This window comes from Quercus robur, chromosome 11 (genome assembly GCF_932294415.1).
Source record: "Quercus robur chromosome 11, dhQueRobu3.1, whole genome shotgun sequence".
Taxonomy (NCBI): Eukaryota; Viridiplantae; Streptophyta; class Magnoliopsida; order Fagales; family Fagaceae; genus Quercus; species Quercus robur.
The window spans coordinates 6,999,665-7,017,136 of NC_065544.1; positions in this window are offsets into that span (position 1 = coordinate 6,999,665).

A 17,472-nucleotide genomic window follows, 5' to 3' on the forward strand; every position below is an offset into this window, starting at 1 on the left:
AACAATAGATTTGTCAAAATTCACATCGAATTAAGAAATATAGGGTTGGGTTTAAGTTACACTTGATGTAACTCTAAAAAATGTTATACCAACCAATAACTTCTTATTGAATTCATATTTTGAAAATCCAACCGTTAGATCACATTTTATATATGTTATTAACATGCATGCCAATTTTCATGCCAATTGGATGTAATTTACAATTTGATCTTTAAACTCATCTTTTATGCGTTATTTTAAATTACAAAAACTTGAATTTAAACAATTGATTGATGACATGACTACAAATTTTTTATCACCTTGAAATTTTGTAAACATGAAAAATATATGAGGATAAAGTAATCTAACGGTAGATTTATCAAAATTCATATCGAATTAAGAAATATAGGGTTAGGTTCAAGTTACACTTGATGTAACTTTAAAAAATGTTACACTAACCAATAACTTGTTTTTGAATTCATATTTTAAAAATTCAACAATTGGATCACATTTTCTATATGTTCTTAACATGCTTACCAATTTTCATGTCAATCGGATGTAATTTATCTTTTGATCTTTAAACTCATCTTTTATGCGTTATTTTAAATTACAAAAACTTGAATTTAAAAAATTGATCGATGACATGACTATTAATTTTTGATCACCTTAAAATTTTTTAAACATGAAAAATATATGAAGATAATGTAATCTAACAGTAAATTTGTCAAAATTCACATCGAATTAAGAAATATAGGGTTGGGTTCAAGTTATACTTGATATAACTCAAAAAAATGTTACACCAACCAATAACTCATTGTTGAATTCATATTTCGAAAATCCAACCGTTGGATTACATGTTCTATATGTTCTTAACATGCATGCCAATTTTAATGCCAATCGGGTATAATTTACCATTTGATCTTTAAGTGGGAAGGCAAAAAAAAATAGAGGGAAATTTTGGGGCTAGAAAATTTAAAGGTCTATTGCGGCGGTTCAACCCGCCGCTATAACTAAGAAAAGGTGCCGCAAAAAGGATCCCTATTGCAACGGGGTTTTGGAGCGCCGCTATATCTTAGTTACCGCCACTAAAACAGGTCTATTACGGCATCTTTATGTCCCGCTATTGTAGGACGCCGCAAAAAACCCTACCTATAGCAGCGGTCCCAAAAAACGCCACAATAGGCGACATATAGCGGCAGTTTTCGCACCCACCGCAATAGCTCGTTTTTTTTTTTTTTTTTGAGAGAGTATCAATCTAAAGCGTCTATTCCTGATGATAGCTCTTTATTATCAAATCAAGTTATTAATTAGTTTTTGGTGTAAGCGAGGATTGAACCCCATATCTCTTATTCAACCACCAAAGACTTTACCAATAGAGCTAACTGGAACCCACAAATAAAAAATATATATGAGTCATGCTAACGGGTGCCCTTAGGGCAATGGTTAACAATCCATTTTAGGAAATTTTTGATACCACTTTTATGGGAAATGAAAAAAGTTGTCAAAATATTAATTGTTTTTTTTTTTTTTCTTTTCCCATAAAAACTTTCTTTAAATAGGTTGTTAACCATTATCCTAAGAGCATTCATTAGCATTTTCCAAAAAATATATGTTTTTTTTTATCTTTTTTTTTCTTCCCTGTATCATGGAATTTTGAACCAATTGCAAATTTCCGTGCTATATTACCAGGTCCATATGGTATGTTCAAAATGGCCAATTACAAAGTCCTGCATGTTACGCAATGGGTCTTAATATCATTGTTCAAAGACAAATGGAGATTTGGCAAATGTCCTTAAATAAAAGTTGAAAAGAATATTTGAGTGTCAATCACAGGTCAATTCATACTGATAATGACATAAGCAGTTTAATTAAATGCTACCAAGTATTATTTTAAGTTAAGATACTTTGACTAATCAAACTCTGTCATGTGTCTCTTGGAGAACAAGAGATAAAATCTCTCAATTTAAATTATGACTTATCTTATCAAATGAGCGCCAATCATGTGTCATTAAACTCCTCAATAATCCAACAAATAAAAGTTCTCCTTAGTCTCGTAGGAGAATATTCAAAAGTCTCAAAACTTTATTGGAATCAAGGTCCAAAGCCTCCAAGAACTTCAACGGTCAAAGCTCAGTCGAATTCAAGTCTCAAAATCCCTAAAAACTTCTACATTTAAATCTTTGAACACAAACAATATTTGAAGAATATTCATCCCTCTAAACCTTAAAATTCTACTAGAATCAAGCTTCAAAACCTCTAAGAACTTCAATAATTTCAACTTCAAAGATTTTTTTAGATCAAGCTCCAAAACTCCAAAGACTCTAATCCATTGAAACTTCATTAATTAGATTCAATCTCCAAAGCCCCAAGGAATTTCCATAAAAAAATCTTTGAAGACAAAGAACACATAAAGAATGAGAAGAATAAAAAGTCTCTAGCAAGTGCATAGCCAAAAATTCATCACCATTTCATTCCAAGGGTCTTTCAATCCACTTTATAATTAAAGTGAAGGATATTTTGTGCTTCAATCAAGACTGCATTGGCACAATTCTCGAATCAAATACTTTTCCCTAGAAATCAAATCAAAGCATTATTCTATTGTAATAGAATATAAGTACAGAAGATTGTACCCACTCTTTTATGTTTTATCACTAGAAATTTACATTTTTGAAACTATTTAAATGATTTAATTTTTAAACTTGAAATTTTGTGTTTACACCCCAAATTTGCTCACATCTAATATTTCTTTTTAGAAAACTACACTCTTTATCGTTTCCAAAAATTCAATTCAGTCTTAAAAGCTTTTTTTTTTTTTTTTTAATTATCAATTTAGTTTAACCAAGGTATGCGAATATATAATCCATATAATATATTCTAGAAAATCCAATTTAATGTTTATTGCAATCGCTCCATTCCAAAAAGAATGATAACATTAAGGTTGTGGGTTTTTTTTTTTTTTTTTTTTTTTGGGTGCATGCGCTTGCAAGTAAATAAGATTATAACAATATGGACAGGCTATGTATTATGTATACAAGATAAGGAAAAATATGTATGTATATAAATAAAATATGGACACGCCTCACACACTTGCCAAACGCCTATTCAATTATTAATTCCCGTGGAGACTTTTCTTTTTGTTTTTTTGGTTGGTGTTAAATATATATTATTAACGTGATATGTTATATCATGTTGTATATGATAGAGTGGATGTGGAAGGAGAAGCATAGAATAGAAACACCGAGAACATGAAGGTTACGTAGTTCAGCCTTGTCGGCCTACATCCACAAAGGAATTCCTTAAGGGTTACATTTTTAATATGTAAGAGTGTAGTACAATAACTTGTGTTACAATGAACCCTAACATGAGTATATGTAAGCGAATAAACCCTAGACTACTAGTATAAGTAGGATTGGCCTTGGCCCTATTACATTGGACTACTATGTCTAATATATCTCTAACACCCTCTCTTAAACTCAAGGCGGAAGCTCAATGAAGGTTTGAAGTTGGATAAGCATGAGAAGATCCCTTATAGATGTCTTGAAGAATGCCTTTGAAGAAACCACAATGAATAATATGCCAATTGACCAATTTCAGAGTTTCAAATGAAGAAACGAAGTCCAAAATCGGAATCTATGCGAAAAATTGAGCAAGATAGGCTATTTTTGGAAATTTTGACTTTTGGTTAAAGGTCAACGCAAAAGTCAAAGTAAACTATGGTCAAAGTCAACATATCCAAGGTTAAAGTCAACGGCTACATGGTCCAGGTCAGTTCCGGGTTTCTAGGTCAGGTCACAGATCAGACTGTAGAGACAGTGACATCATCCTGATGACGTGGCGTTGACCTGGACATAAGTTGACGTGGCTGTGGCTTGCGTGGCGCTGACATGGCTAAATGACATCAAGATGACATCATTAGAGGTTTTCGACACGTGGGATGTCCACTGATGTGTGGAGGAGAAGCCAAAAACCCAGGCGGCAAGTGTGGGTGCGTGTTGGCGAGATAGGTGGTCAAACTTCTCGGGTTTTGCAGATCAACGGGTTGTGAGGCCAACAGAGCAACACGTGTAACCATAAACCTACTTGAGAGTCGAGAATTTCGATGGTGCGTGGGGAGTTGCAGAGCCTTTGGTGGTGCGTGGTGGCACGTGAAGCTACTGTTGGGGGCCAAGTTCCTGGGTTTTGATCATGGAAGGTTGTGGAGCACGTCTGTGGTGTTGGTTTTATTAGGTGAATCTTGGATTTGCACAAATTTGATAAGTTAAGTCACGGCTTGCTTGGTTGTTGGATTTTGACACATCATAGAGCCATGGTGGCTGCGAGATGCCATGGAGTCTAAATCCAACAGACAAGCATGTGTGACTTCAGATGATGGTGTGCACGTGATAATCTTCTTTGCTTGCTAGAGACGTTTGTTTGATGCCAAGAACGAAGTTTGGCTCTAATACCATGTTAAATATATTATTAGCAATGTGATATATTATACCATGTTGTATATGCTAGAGTGATGCAGAAGAGGAAGTATAGAATAGGAACAACGAGAACACGAAAGTTACGTGGTTCAACCTTGTCAGCATACATCCACGGAGGAATCCCTTAAGGGCTACATCTTTATTATGTAAGAGTGTAGTACAATAACTTGTGTTATAATGGACCCTAACATGAGTATTATAGGTGACTAAACCCTAGACTACTAGTACAAGTAGGACTGGGCTTGAGCCTATTACATTGGGCTAATATGTCTAGGCCAAAATGGCAAAATACCCCTTTCACCAAAACTTTCCAGCAAAATGCCCCATGTTTGAAACTATTTAGGGATATGCCCCTATTTTGAAACTCGATTTTTAGAAAATCGAGTTTCAATGAAAAACTCAATTTGCTGAAAATCAAGTTGTTTGAAAAATCCTGCATGGAACTTGAGTTCCATGCAAGAATTTTATTTTTATTTTTTTTATTTTTAAATTTGATTGCCTATAACTCGATTTTTGTCAAATCGAGTTTTTCATTGAAACTCGATCTTCGCCAAATTAAGTTTAAAACAGGAGCATATCCCTAAATAGTTTCAAACAGGGGGCATTTTGCTGGAAAGTTTCAGCGAAATGGGTATATCTCCATTTTGGCAAATATGTATAATATATCTCTAACAGTTGGTTTGGACCCAATTTTTGTTTTTGTTGCTTTGAGTGAACTAATACCTCCTAATTTGATAAAGAAAAGTGCTACATCCATAACGTTTTCATAATAAATCATAGGTGATAAGTGTTATTAGTTCTAATTTAAATAACATTATTGCCCACCCATGATAACTAATAACAACTTACCACTTGAGATTTATTGTGAAAAAATTTTGAAAAAATTTTAAACATAGTATTTCTCTTTGATAAATAGACTACCTTAGGAGTCCAAACCAATGCATTAGACTGCCAACAATTTTAACAAAGAAATTTATGACTATTTATTATCCATTTTCAACGACGTTTGAATTATATAAGACAGACTTCCAGTTAGATCAATACCACGAAACATAATCCTATACCAAACTCGTAATCCTAGATTCCTAATCAATCATCTAGCTAATTCTAAAACAAACTAATTTATTTGAATAAAATACAGGCGTAATACAATACTAATTCAAATAAAGTAATCACATAACATTTTTATTTTTTTATTTTTTGATAGAAAAAATAGACAATACTGCTGCTGCTTGTTTGAACATAAAACCAATAATTTATTAATACCATTCTTCTTCTTCAAATGAGAGTAGAACAACATATAAAACTAAAGACTAGCAAAGAGAGAATACAAAATGTGCGGGAATAATCTTTGTGTTTCTGTACATTTTACTGTATAAGAGAGACAGCATTTTTGGCCAAAATTGGGTTTTACTCATTTTAGCCAAACTTTCCAGTAAAATGCCCCTTGTCTAAAACTATTTAGGAAAATACCCCTGTTTTGAAATTCAATTTTCTAAAAATTGAGTTTCAAATGTAAAACTTGATTTTTGGACAATCGAGTTATAGCGAAATGAGACTTAAAAAAAGAAAAAAAAAAATCTGGAACTTGAGTTCCATTCAAAGAACTCAAGTTTATAGAACTCGAGTTCCACTTGAATATTTTCAAGGAGCTCGAGTTCCATAATTTTTTTTATTTTTTTTAAATTTCAATTTGCTATAACTTGATTTTCCAAAAATCGAGTTTTAAATTGAAACTCGATTTTTAGAAAATCGGGTTTTAAAATAGGGACATTTTCCTAAATAGTTTCAGACAAAGGGCATTTTGCTGGAAAGTTTTGGCAAAAGAGACAAATGCCCATTTTAGCCCTGCATTTTTATACAATCATGATAAGTGTGTAGTACTAAGTGATAGGTGTGCAAAGCAAGTAATAGTATAATGTGCTTATGTAAAGTTGTAATTTACAACTTTGTGTTTTGTTGGCTTTATTCCGTACCAAATTTATTTGTAATTTCATTCAATCTGTTGTACCATGTATTTATTGTGGGATTTAATTGTAAGGGTTGTGTGATAGAGAGAGAGTGTGTGAAAACTCAAGCTATTGAAGACAAAAGGGTTTTAGCGGGTATCTCGCGACTAAGCATCCCACGAAATGATGCATGTGCCCCGCACATGATTGGAATGTGAAGAGACAAGATAGATGGAGACAGTTATGTTTCGCGAGTATCTCGCAGGTAAGGCCTTCCCGCGAGACACTCGCATAACATTCTGTTTTGCCAGTTTGTACTATCTGATACACACTTTCTGTACCCACACTATATATACCCACACTATATATACCCACAATTGTTGAGGAGTGTTTCTGAGAGAAAACCCTAGCAATAAACCTTGAGAGTTAGAGATTGCTATACCCACATATCTCTACACATTTGCTTGTGGATTTTCTCAACTCCTACCTCTCTATTTCCATAGCATTGAGAGGTTGATAGTCCAAACACTTACTACACCCTTTCAGAGTGTCAAGTGAGAATTTGGTGCTGCTAGGAAGCATTGGAAGAAGCCAAGGATGACAAATGCAACATGGAGCTTGTTACGGGATCCGGAGAGCTAGACAAGACACGGTTTCAAGTAGCCTTGTTGGAGTAGGATCTTGGAGGGCTTAGGTACATCGGGTAAATTAGGCTTGGAGGGTCTCTTGCTAACTCATGTATCCCAACTGATTGTCTAGTGAATCAATTACCGCTTGGAGGGCAGCAGAGAGGTTTTACGTCGAGGACTTCGGTTTCCTCTTCGATAACACATCGCTGTATTGTCTTTGTGTTTGCATCATTCTTCCCTACTCTTTTATCTTTCATATTACTGCTGTGTTATATTGTTTATGGCTTAGAGTAGTTTGTTTGTTCATCCGCTCGCTTTTACTCTTTTCTGCACTTAGTATAAGTTAAAGTAAAATCTATAGAGCCGTAATTTTTATCTTGGGGTCTAAATAGTTCTTGTGTTTTTATACAATTTAGAGCTTTTAGCTTATATTTACGTATGATATAAAAAGTTGTATAACAAATTTAGGGAAAAAATGCCTTAAAGTTGTAAAACATCCAATTAAGGTTACTTAATTCCATTCTTTTCCAATCATTTCCCTTGCTTAAATACGTTCAATTTCATTCCATTATCTTATGATCATTTTTTTTCATTCTCTTATGAACTTCCAAACGAAGCTCTAAATCTACTCTCTAAATTTTACACATGAGCCAAATTGGAAGCATTCCATTAAACTAGTATTATCCTTATTTTAAAAATAATGTGTATTATCCTTATTTTAAAAATAATGTTTATTTTCGACGAAATATTTTACAAATTATGATCATAAAACCGTTAGCTTTGGCAAGCCAGTGTTTAGATTCAAATAGAATTTTGATTGAAGAAACCCAATGTTTATCTTCGAAACTGTCCAACAAGACTTGATGTAATTTGTTATTTCTTGCTGATATGGAATGGAAGTCTTTCTGTTTCTCAAAAGAGAAAGAAAAAAAAAATTAACCGTATTAGCTATTCTTTAAATCAGCCTAGTCATGAACTAAAAACCAAAAGAGAATTTTTGACATTCAAAAATACCTTCCCCACCCCAATAGCCCTACCTTTCCGCACTCCAACATTAAAATACAAGCAACTTTCAATTCAAGAGGAATAATATTAACCCACAACGCGACCATGATTTCAGAGGATAAGCAATTGGAAATTAGACAGAAAAAAAAAAGGCACAAAAGTAGAAGAGAGAGGACGGATGAAGCACGCTCTTGAGTAGTCTTCAACGCACCAGATTAGAGCAGGCTACATCGTCTCGAATGGCACGGTGGAACCACAAACAGCGAGATTGGAGACGGGAGGGGGGGAGGGACGCCGCTGTTCAGTTGAGAGAGACCATCTCCCTGTTTGAGCTGTCTCTCATCAATTTATGTCTAACAACTGAGCCTCTAGTTTCTCTATCTCCCGTCTCTTTGAGTTAGGCAAATTTTGTCCAGCTGAGAGGCATTAGTAATTTATTTAAACTTTAGACCTAACAGAAGTATTAATTTGGCTTATGTATGAAGTTGAGGGAGTAAGTATCCGTTTGAGATCCGTTTATTTTGTTGAAACTGAAATTTTTTCCTAAAAATATTATAAATAAAGGTAAAAATTAGTAAAAATAGTACAATGGAACCTATAAATAGTACCAAAAAGTGCAGTGAGACACATAAATAGTAACAAAAATAAACTAAATCTTAAAATAAATTGACAAAAATAATTCATACCAAACGCAGACTAAATTGACTAAAATAGAAGTTGAGGGAATGTAATGAATACTATATACCCCTTACTATTCTAAAGTTCAAGGGAAGTGTAAGAGCATTTTTCCCACGAATTTATAGAGTTAAACAAACCATTCTTTTTAAAGCAGATATGACACTTGACATTGCTTTGAACTTCCCAAGAAATATTATGGATTAGGTTCTCCACGCAAACATCTTCGTCTTCTTTAAATCTCTTCTATATGTGATCCATAATCAAGCTTCTCATTATACTAGGGAGATTGTTTTTGGAAATCCACAATTCTGTGATTGCCTTTTATTGTTCTAGTCTTCTCCTTTTAATCGGTAAAGTTTTTCCTGGTTCCCCCATTTTCTTCTTCATTTGCCGTCGTTGACTCGATCTTTTAACCTTTTTTTTTTTTTTTGAGAAAAACTCCATCTTTTAACTGATTCTGAAGTTCTTTGCTGCATGTACACCTGTCACACTTCTACTCGTAACTTAATATTGTCAAATATTACACTGTATAGGCATTAAAAAATGTATATTTTTAGAAGTATTGTTAAAAATATGTGCTTAAATGATTAAAATTATCATATTCCAATAGTTTAAACTTTTAAAACAGTCAGTAATTTAACATGGTACATATAACATCTTATTGTTTCCACACACTGATGCACACAACCTAATTAGGTAATTCGTAGTGACAAAGTCCAAAATTTTATTGTAAAATCTATCCGAAGTCACAGCCGCACATAGCGCACTCTCACTTTTATAAAAGGATTGATGAGGTGAGGTGGCCCTCGTCAACAACCCATACTACCTACCCCTTCCAACATTTTGCATCTTCTATACTCGTCAATTGTGCCAAGTCACCAAATGTCTCCATTTGAATCCAAACCCCGATCCCAATCCCAAACACAACTACACACTCAACCACCCAATCACTACCATCAAAACTCCTTTCTTTTGTCTTGGCTTCCACTGTTGCCTCCTCCATCCTCTTATTCTTGATCATCCTTTACAGTAATATCACCTAAAAGTGAACCACTCTTGACTTTTGACTCCCAGATTGATCACTTGTCCTACTCTATCGTCTAACATGCCACTAATTCCTTCTCGCATTGCCTCGTCCTGGGTGACTTTGGCCTAGTTGCAAACACCCTTACTACCATTGCCATCAAGGTCATGAACTCTTGTTCACTTCAATGCATGTGCTAGTTCCACAACAAGCTCTTCTTCTGCTTCAAGCTCCACTCCCCTTATCTCATCTTTGTAATTGTGTTTCTTGTCCCACCACAAATGACATTTTGTGATGTTTTTGGTTGCCAAGAAAGTAAGGGGAAACTAAGGAAGACAAAATAAAGTAATTTTATTTGAATTTCCTTATTTTGAGAGTAATTTTTAAGCTAATGTACCTTCTTCCTTTTTCTTTTTTCTTTTTTTCTGTTTTTTTTAAGCTAATGATGAAGAATAACAATGAAACAGGCTTCAAAGAAGCTAGGACTAAAATAAAACAAAAAATTGTTTAAGGACCAAAAAGAAGCCAGCCCTAAAAGTTGTGGACCAAAAGCATATTTAAGGCTCAATCACATTGGTAATAACAACAACAACAACAACAAATGACAATAACAACAATAATAAACTAACAATAATATCACTGGTAAAAAAAAAAAAAAGTAATAATAATATCAGTATAATACTATCACTAATAATAGGATGATATAGATGTCTATAATTTAAATCTCTTATTCCCAATTGTTGTAACTACTGAATTATAAAAAAACAATTATCTAGATTAGCATATTACTTGGCGAATTAATGATCTCTCTCTCTCACTCACACACACACACACACAATTATGAGACTTAAAACAATTTTAAAAAGAGAAGAAGTGAAAGGAAAAGGATTGGGTAGTACTCACCTGCAAGTTTCTTGTGAAATAAAGAAATAATAACAGACCAAAGATAGAAATTCCAAGCAGAGAAGTTTTCACAAAAGAAGAAGTGAAAGGAAAGGATTGGTACTCACCTGCAAGTTTCCCATGAAATAAAGAAATAATAACAGACCAAAGATAGAAATTCCAAGTGCAAAGAAGTTTTCCCATATGTAGCCACTTGTTAGGAGGTTTGACACAAAAGAACTGCAAAATGCCACAACTATAATGTATGAGACACTAATCTTAAGAATTTCTAACTAAAATTCAAAAAATGAGAATTCACGAAATTTTAATGGAAATGTATAAGTTAAAGAGAAAATTAAAGATCTATACTTAGGCCTTGAAAGTAAGAAAATAGGGCCAAGATCACATGTTTATGGCCTTTGGACAAATAGGAACTCTAACCCCATACACAATAGCAGTGGTTAATCAAGGATGGAGTTCAAGCCCATTACATTCATGAGAGAAGGAAGCATGAACGCGACACAATTAGAAGAAATAAGAGGAAATTAAGGAAAGAATGAAGAGCAAAAAGAAGACAATGGCTACAAATTTCCCTTATATATTTTTATTAGATGTGAATTTTGACTAATCTACCATTAGATTACATTTTCTTATTGTTAAATATTAGCATTGATACACCATGTTGAATATGCTAATATAGATGCAGAAGCGAAAGCATAAAGTATAGAACACAATAACACACGAGAGTTACGTGATTCAGCCTAACAGCCTACATTCACGGAAGAAACCCTAAAATGCTACATCAATAATATATTATAGTGTAGTACAAATCCTGTGTTACAGTGAATCATAAAATGTGTATATATAGTAGACTAAACTCTAGACTAATAGACTTCTAGTACAAGTAGGAGACTTGCACACAAAGTAGAATTAGGCTTGGGCCTATGCTAATGGGCTAATATATCTCTAACACATCCTCTCAAACTCAAGATATAAACTTGATGAAATCTTGAGATTTGATAAGGTTAAAAAGATTTCTTAAATGAAGTTTGGCTCTGTGACGGTAGTTTGAGGAAGACAATGGTCTTGCAGTGTTGATGCGACTTCTAACGGTGACATGATTATACTAGAGAGTTTTGACAGCAGCAGTAGGAAGCTAAAGAAGATGAATGCAGCGACAAAAAAAAAAAAAATGCTTAGAAGACTCTTAAAAGACACTCGGTCAACTGATAGCCTATTACAAAAATTTTGAGATTTGCTTCTGGATTGTTTGTGTAGCCACCTCTCTAGCCCAAAACCTACAAATATAAAAACCCAATATCAATCCTAAGTTGGTGATAAGGAAGATGGCCACATTACCCAAAATTAAAAATAAAATAAACATTTGAGAACGCTTTTTGCTGTCCTACCCTCTCCCATCGATCATCTTTGAGAGATTGAGAGTTCCAAGTATGAAATCACCTAAAGTGTATTGGAGGTTCTGTTGAAACCATAAAGTGACAGTGTGACACAAAAATCTTCAAGTGGCCTTAAAGTAACTAAGAAATTGGTTTGGCGGTCGGCAATCTACTTGCGGCACTGAATCAATGTGAAGACTAATATAAGAGTTTTGATGAATGAATAATTGCATTAACTTTTTGATTGTACAAACCGATCTATATATACAAGGAAATAAGCTACTAACTGCCTAACTAACTTCCCAATCTATCCGGATCTTCCCTCCAAAAATGGTTATTAAAATACACCAATCACCAAGCAACACATGTCCATAATTAATATGAAACTAACTACAACACATCCTAAACTACAAGTAGCATAGCAAACAGAAAGTCTAAACTACAGTAGTTTATGCAGAAACTAGTAACAGCTTTCCTTCCAATGCTCTGTTTCTGCAACTTCAGTCCAGGTCTGATCTCAGCTTCCTTGCTAACTTGACATCAACTTCTTAGACTTGCTTCCATCAACCTGAACCTTCTGATAACTAAAGGCTAGTACAGCAATTGCAGCAAAAGCAGGAAACTAGGATACATTTTCTACCTGCGGCACTAAATCTGTGTGAAGACTAAAGGCTAGTTCAGCAATTGCAGCAAAAGAAGTAAGCTAGGATACATTGTCTATTACTTGTGCTGGAGGTCTAGTGACTTAGTTTCCATATCAAAAATCTTTATGGGTAATTATTGTATGGGTTATATATATATTTTAATAGAGTCACAATTCTATTAGTGATAAGTTGTATATATTAATTGCTTTAATTAATTGGGTAATAATAGAATTATATAATAATTATCTCAAAAACTAAAGGGAGAAACTAAAATATATATATTTAGTTTCCTCTTCATATAAATGATTGTTGATTAAAGATAATTTAAAGATATTGAATCTTTTTGTCAAATCTTAACTCAAGTTTGTTGAAGTTTAATATGCATATTTTATGTAAGATACATAGACAAGGCAAAATTGGACATTGATCCATTAACTGAAATGGACAATATCCAACCTTACATGGGATTTTGGGACCTAAAGTAAAAATAGCTCAACCCGTACCTGACCGGTTTAATTTCTAGGTCAGGTCAGGTCAACCCATGGCCAATTGAACCCAACATGTTTTTTAAAGTGATATTTTTTTTTAAGTTGGTTATATGGATTTAGATAAGTTAATTCATTTTTAGAATAGTCATAATTTTTAACTCTTTATTGAATCACTTTCTTTGTATACTTGACTTATATTAAAAATATTTTATTGTACGTAGATGAAATACTAACAAAATTACTTGCCAACTTGAAGATTGATTCTTGAGGTACTATTTATATTAAATGTATATTTATTTTTCTTTACCTAATATATTATGTTTTATTCTTAAAACCTTTTTTTTAAGTTATATTTCTAAATAATTTAACTTTATTATTATTTTACATGCAATAAAAAGAGGCACAACAGAGAAGGTTGATAACTTGGCATGGTCCACAAACTTTAGCATTTTCTTTTTTGTTATTTTATGGTGATGATATTATTAGTGAACTTTGGATTGTGTTAACTTAAAAATCAATGTATTTTTTAATTTTATTTAAATAGTTTTTGTTATTGGTTCTCTTTTTTTCTTTTTCCTTTTTTTAGTTATTTGATCTCTAATTTGTATTGAAAGGAACTAGGAAGACAAAAATAATATGATCATATTATTATTATTATTATTATTATTGAATTGATATTCGGGCTTAGAGATTGAAATATGAACTTATAATTTTAAAACTATAGGTGCGTTTGGATATCGCTTATTTTGCTGAAAACTGAAAATAATTAAAAAATAATTAAAAAGTTACTGTTCATCAATGGGTTACTATTCATTTGCCTATTTGCACTGTTCACATGGACGCGAGAGACGCTATCCAAATGGTACCTATATATATATATATATTTATATAAAAACAATAACTTTGAAATTGTAAGTCAAAATAAGAATATATTTATTTATATTTTAGTTAATTTTTATTTTTACTAATTTAATATATTTATTTATATTTTAAATAATTATTAAATTAATTATAATATCATCACAGTTCAGGTTTGAAAACTATGATGTGTGATGGTCGGCTGGGATGTTGGGTTAATGGTTTACAATTTCAAAGGGGGCACAAGCTTTTTGTAAAGGGGGCTCAAGTTCTTTTTTTTGAAAATTAACCTACTTAAAATATATTTTGCTGAAAACTGAAAATAATTAAAAACTAATTAAAAAGTTACTGTTCATCAATGGGTTACTATTCATTTGCCTGTTTGCACTGTTCACATGGACGTGAGAGACGCTATCCAAATGGTACCTATATATATATATATATATATATATATATAAAACAATAACTCTGAAATTGTAAGTCAAAATAAGAATATATTTATTTATTTTTTAGTTAATTTTTATTTTTACTAATTTAATATATTTATTTATATTTTAAATAATTATTAAATTAATTATGATGTCATCACAGTTCGACCTCGGTTCGACTTTAAAAACCTTAAACCGTTCTTTTTTACGATTCAATGAACAGTCCAGGTCTGAAAACCATGATGTGGGATGATCGGCTGGGATGCTGGGTTAATGGTTTACAATTTCAAAGGGGGCACAAGCTTTTTGTAAAGGGGGCCCAAGTTCTTTTTTTTGAAAATTAACCTACTTAAAATATATATATTTTTGGACCAGGGAGACCTGGCTCCCACCTGTGTCCGTCCTTGGCCCTGCGAAGCCTAAAGGAAAACACACAACTGTGATTAAGTTGTAGATGTTGCATAAGAACAATTAGAGAGCACATAAGATTATACATCTTCGGTTTTATAGTATATATTGATGATGCACAGAAAATTAGTAAGCTGAATGCTCCAAGCTTCAATGGGCTTGAGATTGCTTGGAAGGCCTGAAAAGAAAGAAGCACATGATCAAAGGTGGCCTGGGTAAACTGGCCAAAAACCCTCCAATACTTAAGTTAGTTTTCTCTCTTGAACTAAGGAATTCCAAACTCTATAAGTGGTGAAAAACTTACTTTGATTTCATATGGCTGAGTCGTTTTATAGTAAGCTTTGGAGTGGTTACTTGTTTAGTAATTTCCTCAACATGGATGGAAGTTAGAAGGTTCAGAATTAACTTCTACAACTGCCATTAGAAGTTACGAACTTAGTGGAAAGTTAAAGCGATGAATAAGAGTTTTGCTTCTACTTCAAAATAGTAGAATGTGGTCTGAATCATAAGCTTTTGGATATAGATTTACTCTGAAAATTTCTAAGTGTTTAATAGTCATCTAGGTGACTCCATGTTGGACAACCTTCTTGCACTTGGATGACCTTTATGGTCTTGGACAACACTATAGATGAATTGGAGATAGTCTAATTTTTGGTTCACCATCATATATAAATAATAAAAATATAAACATTAAGAAAATGATCTCAACTATGTTATTTTATAGGGAGGTATGCCCCTGAATGTGATGGAAGCTACCAAGGGAGATATGTAGGAAGTTAATTGGTATATTCAAATATTTATGAAAGAAATCAAGATAATTCCAACTGTTTTTTTTTTTTGTGAACAAGTGACTTTAGTGATGAACGGTAAAGTGACCTTAGTGATAAGCCTAAATGTAAAATTATGGTCAAATGTAATATTGGTAGTGCTTACTGTGATGATTGAATTGTCAATTGTAAGGAAAAAAAATAGGGTACAACCGAATGTGACAAAAGTGCGATCAGAAGTAATGTGGGTATTACCCAATGTAATAATGGAACGGTCAAATTTGAGAATAAAAAAAAAAGGGTACCACTAAATTTGACAAAAATAGAGTCGGATGCAATGTTGGTACTACTTAATGTGACAATGGAACCATCAAATGTGAGAAAAAAGTAAGAGAATCACCAAATATGAGAAATGAATTGTCACATGTGATGTTGAAACTGCACAATGTGAGGATGGAACAGTCAAATGTGAGAAAAAAAAGTAAGGGAACCACCAAATGTGAGAAAAGAACTGTCACATGTGATATTAGAACTGCACAATGTGAGAATAAAACCATCAAATGTGAGAAGAAAAGTAAAGGAACTACCAAATATGAGAAAAGAACTATCACATATGACAAAAGAACTGTCACATGTAACAAAAATAGAACAAATGCGATGTTGGTACTGCTTAATATAACAATGGAACCATCAAATTTGATTAAAAAAAATAAATGAACTACTATATGTGACAAAAGAATTGTCAAATATGATATTGGAAGTGCATAATGTGAGGATGAAACCGTCAATTGTGAGAAAAAAAAAAAAAGGGAACCACCAAATGTGAGAAAAGAACTGTCACATGTGATATTGGAACTACATAATGTGAAGATGGAATCGTCAAGTGTGAGAAAAAAAGTAAGAGAACCACTCAATGTGACAAAAGAACTGTCATATGTGATGTTGGAACCGTACAATGTGAGGATGGAACCATCAAATGTGAGGAAAAAAAAAAGTAAGGGAACCACCAAATGTGAGAAAAGAACCGTCACATGTTATATTGGAACTGCACAATGTGATGATGAAATTGTCAGGTATGAGAAAAAATTAAGGGAACCACCCAATGTGACAAAAGAACTGTTACATGTGATGTTGGAACTACATAATGGGAGAATGGAATCATCAAATGTGAGAAAAAAAATAAAAGAATCACCAAATGTGACAAAAGAACTGTCACATGTGATGTTGAAACCGTACCATGTGAGAATGAAACCGTCAAATGTGAAAAAAAAAAAAAAAAAAAAAAAGAGTAAAGGAACCACCAATGTGAGAAAAAAACTATCACATATGATGTTGGAATTGCACAATGTGAGGATGGAACCGTCAAGTATGAAAAAAAAAGTAAAGGAATCACCCAATGTGACAAAAGAACTGTTATATGTGATGTTAGAATCACACAATGTGAAAATGGAATCGTCAAATATGAGAAAAAAAAGTAAGGGAACCACCAAATGTGACAAAAGAACTGTCATATGTGATGCTAAAACCACACAATGTGAGGATGAAACCATCAAATGTGAAAAAAAAAAAAAAGGAAACCACAAAATGTGACAAAAAAACTGACACATGTGATGTTGGAACTGTACAATGTGAGGATCGAACTGTCAAATGTGTGAAAAAAAGTAAGAGAACCACCAAATGTGAGAAAAGAACTGTCACATGTGATGTTGGAACTGCATAATGTGAGGATGGGACCGTCGAGTGTAAGAAAAAAGTAAGAGAACCACCCAGGGGCAGAGTAGGGGGGGTCCCCGGGGGGGGGGGGGGGGGGGGGCACTTGCCCCCTCTGACTCCACCCAAAAAAAGTTCATAGTAACAGCCTGCAGAA